The 9,201-nt window shown below is 35.2% G+C and overlaps 1 pseudogene; it reads right to left on the reverse strand.

The window, feature by feature from the left end:
• Window positions 1-5,138: 5,138 nt before the first annotated feature.
• LOC103074272 (oocyte-expressed protein homolog) lies at window positions 5,139-6,585 on the reverse strand (annotated as a pseudogene).
• Between the last annotated feature and the right edge of the window lie 2,616 nt (window positions 6,586-9,201).

Below are 9,201 nucleotides of genomic sequence, written 5' to 3' on the forward strand. Positions count from 1 at the left end.
GCATCGGCAGGCGGACTCCCAACCACTGCGCCACCAGGGAAGCCCTGTTGTAGATTTTTTGATGATGGCTGTTCTGACTGGTGTGAGGTGATATCTCATTGTAGTTTTGATTTGCATTTCTCTAATAATTAGCAATGTTGAGCATCTTTTCATGTGCCTCTTGGCCATCTGTATGTCTTCTTTGAAGAAATGTCTAATTAGGTCTTTTGCCCACTTTTTGGTTGAGTTGTTTGTTTTTTTGACATTGAGCCACGTGAGCTATTTATAAATTTTGGAGACTAATCCCTTGTCAGTTGCATCATTTGCACATATTTTCTCCCATTCTTTAGGTTGTCTTTTTGTCTTGTTTATGGTTTCCTTTGCTGTTCAAAAGCTTTTGAGTTTCATTAGGTCCCATTTGTTTATTTTTGTTTTTATTTCCATTACTATAGGAGGTGGCTCAAAAAAGATATTGCTGCGATTTATGTCAAAGAGTGTTCTGCCTATATTTTCCTCTAAGAGATTTATGGTATATCAGCCTTACATTTAGGTCTTTAATCCATTTTGAGTTTCTTTTTGTGTATGGTGTTAAAGAAGGTTCTAATTTCATTTTTTTACATGGAATAGTCAAACTTCCCAATTTTAAACTGATCACAGAACTACAGTAATCAACACATTGTGGTACTGGTATGGATAGACATAGAGATTAATGGAATAGAATTAGAGGACAGAGTAAATCCATATATATGATTTATATTTCTATATCAATATCTATATCTAGTTATATACAGTTATCCATATAGATATAGATATCTCTTGCATTTTCAGTTTAGAAACCACAAGAAGAAGATGATACATAAAAAGTAATTAACTCATGTCTGAAAGCACTGTGAAAGTGGAAGGGCCGACAGTCAAAACTAAAGAAGTAGAGAAGCTTAGAGATTTCGTACCATTCTTGTAAATTCCAGAGTACTTAACTACATAGCATTTCTAAAGACCTGTTCTGTTTTATGACCAGAATATTTTGTGGTAACAGAATGTACCAATCCAACATCTGTCCTTAGAAAGTGGCATGCCTGCTGGCTGGTGGGAAAATGGCAGCTCATTAAAAAAAAAAAAAAAAGTGAAGTAAAAGAAAACAGTTTATGGTGAAAAAGCTCCTATTGAATTAGGAGATTTCATGAAGATATTCGTCTGGTGATGGAAGATAGGGCCTGAGATGTTCTCCCTAATGTGCCAAACTTTTGTCTGCTTTGTCAGTGCCTATGGATTGCCTGTATTTTTGAAATTATTAGTAAAGTTTGATACTGGGACAGAACTCTGATTCATGTGAGTCTGATATGCCAATTCAATTCTGTGTTAGGTCAGGAGAAACAACAACAAAAATGTATAATATGATATTTTTTTAAATCTTTATTGGAGTATAGTTGCTTTACCATGTTGTGTTAGTTTCTGCTGTACAGCAAAGTGAATCAGTTATATGTATACATATATCCCCTCGTTTTTAGATTTCCTTCCCATTTAGGTCACCACAGAGCATTGAGTAGAGTTCCTTGTGCTATACAGTAGGTTCTCATTAGTTATCTATTTTATACATAGTAGTGTATATATCAGTCCCAATCTCTCTATTCATCCCTCCCCCTCCCCCCTTAGTATCCATAAGTTTGTTCTTTACATCTGCTTTGCAAATAAGTTCATCTGTACCATTTTTCTAGTTCCACATATAAATGATATATTATGCTGTTTTTCTCTTTCTGACTTACCTCACTCTATATGACAGTCTCTAGGTCTAACCATGTCTGCAAATGAAGCAACTGACAAGGGGTTAATCTCCAAAATATACAAACAGCTCATGGAGCTCAATATCAAAACAACAAACAAGCCAACGAAAAATGGACGGAAGACCTAAATAGACATTTCTCCAAAGAATACATACAGATGACAAATAAAACATGAAAAGATGCTCAACATCACTAGCTATTAGAGAAATGCAAATCAAAACTATAATGAGGTATCACCTCACACCAGTCAGAATGGCCATCATCAGAAAATCTACAAACAGTAAATGCTGGAGAGGGTGTGGAGAAAAGGGAACCCTCCTACACTGTTGGTGGGAATGTAAATTGGTATAGCTACTATGGAGAACAGTATGGAGCTTCCTTAAAAAACTAAAAATAGAATTACCATATGACCCAGCAATCCCACTACTGGGCATAAACCTGGAGAAAACCATAATTCAGAAAGATACGTGTACCCCATTGTTCATTGCAGCACTACTTACAATAGCCAGGACATGGAAGCAACCTAAATGTCCATCAACAGAGGAATGGTTAAGAAGATGTGGTACATATATACAATGGAATATTACTCAACCGTGAAAAGGAACAAAATAATGTATAATCTGACTTTTAATTCTATATATTGTGAGTTTATTTTCAAGTTAATTTTCTTGTAGTAAAGTCACAATAGATCATTTGAACTTCAGAAACATTTTTTATAACTTTTTCTAACTTTCTTCCTCTTATTTATTTATTTATTCTTACTTTCTTTCAAAAAAATAACAGTCAGCAAGTGATACTAGTTTCTCCTTCAAGGATCTCATAATCAGTGTAAAAAATAGATTAATAAATAAATTTATATTTTGATAAATTCCTGATTATGATGTATGTATTATACAAATTGTTATTTACACTTATTTATCAACTTTTTAGAGGAGTAATTATCAAAAAGAATTACCTAGCCAGTTCTATTTCCAATAGGCAATCTTAATTCTTGGAGAAATTAACAACTATTTCAGAAAAGAGAAAACCAAGATTGCTTTTGCAAAATATTTGTGGATCCCATGATTATAACTGCTCTAATCTGTGAAATATGCTCTTTAAAAAGCTGAAGACTATCAATGTGCATGAAGGGAAAATAGCACACATTTTTTAATCTCTTCAACAAATATTTATTAGGAAGCTACTATGTTCAATGATTCACTAAATAAATGCAGTGGTTCACCAAAGGAGAAATGATAAATATACGCTCAAAGTATTGATGTAACTATTATCCTGAGAAGTAAATTTAGATGTTGAAGCAGACTTTGAGTGGTTCTTAAACTAAGGTTTAACTGTTAAAAATAGTATTTGTTTGTTATTTTACTTTTACTTTAAGTGTATGGTATGCTATTCAGTTGTGTACAGCCGAATCATGAAACTAAAACTATTAATAGGACCTGATTGATATTTGTGGTATTCTTAAATTGCTCTCATTATTATAAAATATTAATATCCCTGAGGTTGAAATTATAACTTGGAAAATATTTTGTGAGATTATAATTGAGATTTTTCTAATACCATCTTAGTATGGTATCATAACCTTACCAAGTCATGGATTAATCATGAATTTTTATATTTCTCTATTAATTTATCAATATTTTAATTGATTTTTACATACACCATTTTCCTTAGTGTCTTTGTATTTTTGTTGAGGCTGTCTCTCCCATCTTCATAGTTTCTCAGTGAATCTGGAGATCATCTATTCTTTAAGGTTGAGGGCATAGATTTCACATGGTTCATGAATACTGATTTAAAGATTCCAGCCCATATTGATCAATTCATATTTTGATCTCTCATTTATAAAGTGAAAATCATGGCCCCAAATTAATAATTCTCTTATAATTTTATATTAAAGAGTTATTGATTCAACAGATTGTAAATTTTGAGTTATATACAGAGCAGTTAAAAAATCAATGTATTAATTAAGTTGTTTTCATACCAATTTATACTTCATTTTTAGTTGCTATTAATGATGATCTACTGGGTTTTTTAATATTCCAAGAAGGAGCACAATTTTTTTTTTTAATTAAAAAAAATTTTTTTTTTTGGTTTAACTACATACAATAAAAATTTTTCGTATGCAAAAAATTTGAGAAGCAAAGGGGTGGACAGTATTGGTTGTAACAGACCATTATTTGTTACAAAAGCTTTTATAGATAATAAAAATCCTTATCTTCAGAGTTGAAAGAAGTAATGACAGGAATGAATAAAGAAAAATGTATAAAAGCGTTTAACAGAAATGTGAAGTGAAGTAGAATAACATTCAATATCCCTTGTAATCAAAGCTCTGTGTATCTGTGCGTTTAAAATCCTTGCAAACGGCTAGAATCCATTACTGCTAAGGGGTGAAGAAACTGCATGAGTTAAATCAACTCCAACTTCGTGTCTAAAGCCACAGAGTTCTTGGCAATCATTCCTCCAAGAATTCTGCTTCCTGAAAGTGGAAGCAGCATGGGATTGGAACTGTTTTGCACAGATTGGTCATAGCATTGTAAAGGGTAATGGAAAAACAACCCAGCCCATGTAGGACACCTGCTTGGGGACGGGGGCAGAGGAGACAGCCGGCTGGAAGGCCACCTGCCAATGCACAAGCTGCCCATTCCCGTGGCTCCTTCTGGTAAATCACAGCACCAGCAGAATGAATGCTGATCGCCTCAGCTTGCATGTTGGAATGCCCACCCACGTGCGCGGTCAGAGACTCCACTCCAAGAAAACACACGGGCCCACTGATTGCTACTCAGGGACCAAACACCAGCTTAAAAGTGAGAGGCTCAGAGAAGAAGCGCTGGCATTACCTAACAGCTTGTTAGAAATGCACATTCATGGGCCCAATGTACTGAATCAGAATCAGTGGAAAAGGGGCTAAGAAATTGTGTTTTAGCAAGCTCTCGAGGTGATTCTTACACACATTAAAGTTTGAGAACAAATGATGCAAAAGAAACCCAAAGTAGACTGACCCTGCATTTCTTCCCCCTGTGCATGAGGGCCTGACTCTGACCATAAAATCATATAAGGGTTAGTAGTTTCAAAATGATAGAAACAAAGAAAAAACAAAAATAAACCTACCACCTATCAGCCTCTCACATCAAAATATGAATGAACAGAGTCAATCTTTTATAAATTTGCTTAATTTTGAGTGAGCCAAGATCTTTATGCCATTGGAAAAAAGGAAATTCATTTATTTACTAGAATGGCACTACAAACTCACGTTTGCAGCAAAATAATCAAACCACTATCCATCGAGATACAGGAAAAAAATAAATGCACAGATTTAAGGATATTTGCTTCTCTTGAACTTTAGTAGTGGAAGGAGGGCTGTTCGCCTGCCCCAGAGAGCACTTATGCAACAGTACTCAGGGGGACCTGGGGACCTGGTGCCTGGGCCTTCAAGAACTCCTCGAGTTGTTCCATCTTCTCAGCTAGGGCGTGCTGCTCCCGGTGACTCGACGCCAGGCTCAGGAGCACGCTCTTCACCTGGCGCTGGGCAGCTGGCCGCCCGAAGACGGTGATTTCCACCAACTTCCCTGCGTGAACTGCGTCCACCGTCAGCAGGGCCTGGCTCATCCACTCCATTTCCGGAACCACGGCTCGGTCTGGCCGAAGCTCTAGTCGGTTAGCCACGCCTCCAAAGAAAACACCAGCAGGTTCCTCAGCTCCTGCACAGCAAACCACCACGGCTGGGAGCGAATCCGTGGCGGCGGAAGTGGGAACAATAAATGTCTACAATATATGATTATTATGATAGGTTTTGGATTGTAGCTTGGGTTAATCCAGCAACATACTAATAAACCTGTCAAATTTTAACATGAAAAGTTTGTGAGCTAGTTGAACTAGTGGTGGTTGAATTGAAAGATGATTTAATTTAAAAAAATGTGTCATAGGAAAAAGGGAATATAAATGCAAATTCAGAATATAAATTTCACATGCATATACATTTACACAGAAGGTGTAAATACAAACACACACACATACACTTCTAACCAATCATCAACACACTCAACTTATCCAGTGACACACTGTGTATAGATAATTGGAAAGAGATTAGTAAGTGTATTTATCTTTTAATATAAATTGATTATATATTTATACTTATACTCTAATAAGTTCAAAATTGCATGGGGATTTATTCCACAGTTAGATACCACTTATAACAGCATAATCACTCATGGACCTTTCTAAGAAATATTTCTCAGAAAGACTGTATTATTCCTACTATTATATTACTTATAGCAATTTTTAGCTTGCATCTGTTAGATATGGATAAAGATTCCATATTTATTTTTATAGTATATCGATAATATTTCATTGTTAACAATCATGTCCAAAATCTGCATTGAAAGTCCTTGTTTTTCATGAATCATTGTTCACACAACAATATAAAATACATTTATTTAGCACATAATTTGTACAAGCAACTCTGGGGTATAATAGAAATAGAAGAAAATTATAAGTTTTGAGCAAAGATAAAGGGTGTATTTTTGAAATCTAAATAGCACTACAGAATGAATTAAAATTTAAATTCTTCCTAGCTCTATTTGTAGCATAAAGTCTCCAGACTCAGATTAAACAGTTGTGCTGCTTATACAATATAAATATAAGATTTCCCACCATAATAGAAAGTGGGAGATTTTACTATTACAGACATATTCTGAACAATTTAATACAAATACTTTAATTTATGTCAAGCACTGTCTGAAATCCATCTGATAAACATGATACACTTTAAAAAATTATCTAAAAATTCCATACCATTTGCAGCTATATCGATGAACCGAGAGATGATCATACTAAGCAAAGTCAGAGCAGAAAGACAAATACCATATGATATCACTTATATGTGGAATCTAAAATATGACACAAATGTACTTATCTATGAAACAGAAACAGACTCACAGACATAGAGAACAGATTTGTGGTTGCCAAGGAAGCGGGGGGTGGTGAAGGTTGGAGTGGAAATTTGGGGTTAGCAGATGCAAACTGGTGTATATAGGATGGATAAACAACAAGGTCCCACTGTATACAACAGGGAACTATATTCAATATGCTGTGATAAACCATAATGGAAAAGAATATATATATGTACATCTGGATCACTTTATACCAGAAACTAACACAAAATTGTAAATCAACTATGCTTCAATTTTTAAAATTCCACATTCAAAGCATTAAAAACCCACTAATAAAATCAGTAGCTATTAAACCATAGTGCACACTGTGTCTGTATATTCCTAAATTTTAGTACTGACTTAGTTATGCTTAGCATCAAGTAATCAGTTTTGAGTTGTGTTAAATATTTAGACTTCATCACCACCAAATCATTTTTGAAAGTGAATGCAGAACTCTTTTGCAAATCATGGAGTCCTATAGGACTTCAAAGGTATTTGAAAGTGAAAAAGACATTGAGAACGGCAGTTCAGCAATGAGTACATGATATGCTTTTCCCTGTGGCTCAATCAAATATTGGAGAAAACCTTAAAGGCTGAGGCAAGATGTTTACTGCCTGGAGTAAGACACTCTGATATTAAACCCAATTATTAAACTTGTTCTGTATTTTCTACCTTCTTGCAAAACTTGTGCAGTGCCAGTCAACATCAATCCTTGTGGAAACTCTGTGGAATCTGCTGAAAATTCCCAAAGAATATAAATTTCTTTGAAAAGATTGACAAGGCCATATCACATTATGATTTAGAGCCAAATGATTTAAGCCTTTGCATTTTCATGAACTTCTAGTGGTTGACAATAACACACTAAAATGATTGAAGTGCTGTGAGGGAAATAAAAATCTTGCAATTCTAGGGGAGGAGTGATGTATATATTAACTATTTCTTCGTTCTTACCACTATCCTAAAAATTTTGATCAGCTTTAAAAAATAAATGAAGGCTTCTGTTTTTTGGGTTTTTTTTCTTTTTCCTTTCTTTTGAGCAGTAGCTCTCTTAACACTGCTGCTACTCTAGAAGTTGAAGAAACAGTTTTGCTGGACTCTTAAAAATTATGACTATTGGCTAGGGTAGAAACATACCTTTTACATTTTTCATATAAATATTTAAGCAATAAATGACGAACACCTACATAATTTCATCTAGTCATTTCCTGAGGTAGGTAGAGATTTTATGTTTGCTCTTCTGTGGTTCAATATCAAAAAGGGTGACTGGGTATCTTACTCAGGATCAAAAGGTAGAATTTGTACCTTGTCACCCTGTGGCTATCAGATGCCTAAGTATAAAGTAAATTTCGTAGGCATCAAGATGGTGGAGTAGAAAGATTCTGAGCTCACTTCCTCCCCACAGGTACCCCCAAATTAAAACTACTTACAGAGAAGCTATCTCTGAAAACAACCCAAAGACTAGCAGACGATTTTCTACAATTAAAGATATAAAGGAGCCTCAAGAATATGGGTAGAAGGGACAGAAATGCAGTTTAGTCAGAGCCCACATTCCCAGGATAGGGACCCACATAAGCCAATGTTGGGACTCACAAGTGGGTCACGATTGCAGAGGTCCTCCCCAAGGAGTGAGGGGTCCTAGCCTCACATCGGACTCCCCAGCCTGAGGGTCCTGCATGAGGAAAAGTAGCCCCCAAAACATTTGGCTTTGAAAGTCATCAGGGGTTACACTTACCTCTTACCTCTGGAAAGCCAGAGGGATATAGAAAACTTAGATCCTCCCTTTGTTGTTAGGTTGTTCATCTGAATGTCCAGTTCCACCTCAACCAATTTTCTAATAATTTTAACTCCAATTAATAAAACGTGCCTGAGTGAATTATATTGTTAGAGTTGTATATTGATCATTTTCTAATTTCATCATTTCTTGCACATTTATTTGCTAGCTATTTTTCTGTATAAGTCTATTTTTCGCTTAACAGCTTGGAACATTTGGTTACCATGAAACACAATTCCTGCTAGAAATGTAGATTATGTTAAATTTTTTCCTTTTTTTTTGTTTTTCAAAGTAAAACTTTGGTTATAAGTCCTCTTAGGTGAGGAGAAAGGTACTTTTTCAGGCAGTCTCTTTGTGAAGATCATTTTAAACTTCCAAATATTCATAGATTTGCAGTGTTTCAATCAACTACAATCCTTGTTCTTTTGATTCTCAAATTGTCAGTTTTTCCATTCTGGGTCCCTTGAAGTTGGCTCATGGGTTCATTTATTATGGCCCAATTAATCTTGAAAAGCTTCCTTGTTTTCTGTCACAATAAGCTATCCCAAGCTCTTGTTCTTTTCCTTACCAAAACCTACAATTTTTAGCTGTAAATGGTTTTGCAGTTCACAAGGTGACTTTAGAGGTATTAATTAATTGCAAGGAAATATAGTGTCTAAGCCATTTAAATGTTCAGAGCAAGAAATGTGTATGTTTAGGGCTTCCCTGGTAGCGCAGTGGTTGAGAGTCCGCCTGCTGATGCAGG

This window comes from Lipotes vexillifer, unplaced genomic scaffold, assembly GCF_000442215.2.
Source record: "Lipotes vexillifer unplaced genomic scaffold, Lipotes_vexillifer_v1.1 scaffold1167, whole genome shotgun sequence".
Classification (NCBI taxonomy): Eukaryota; Metazoa; Chordata; class Mammalia; order Artiodactyla; family Lipotidae; genus Lipotes; species Lipotes vexillifer.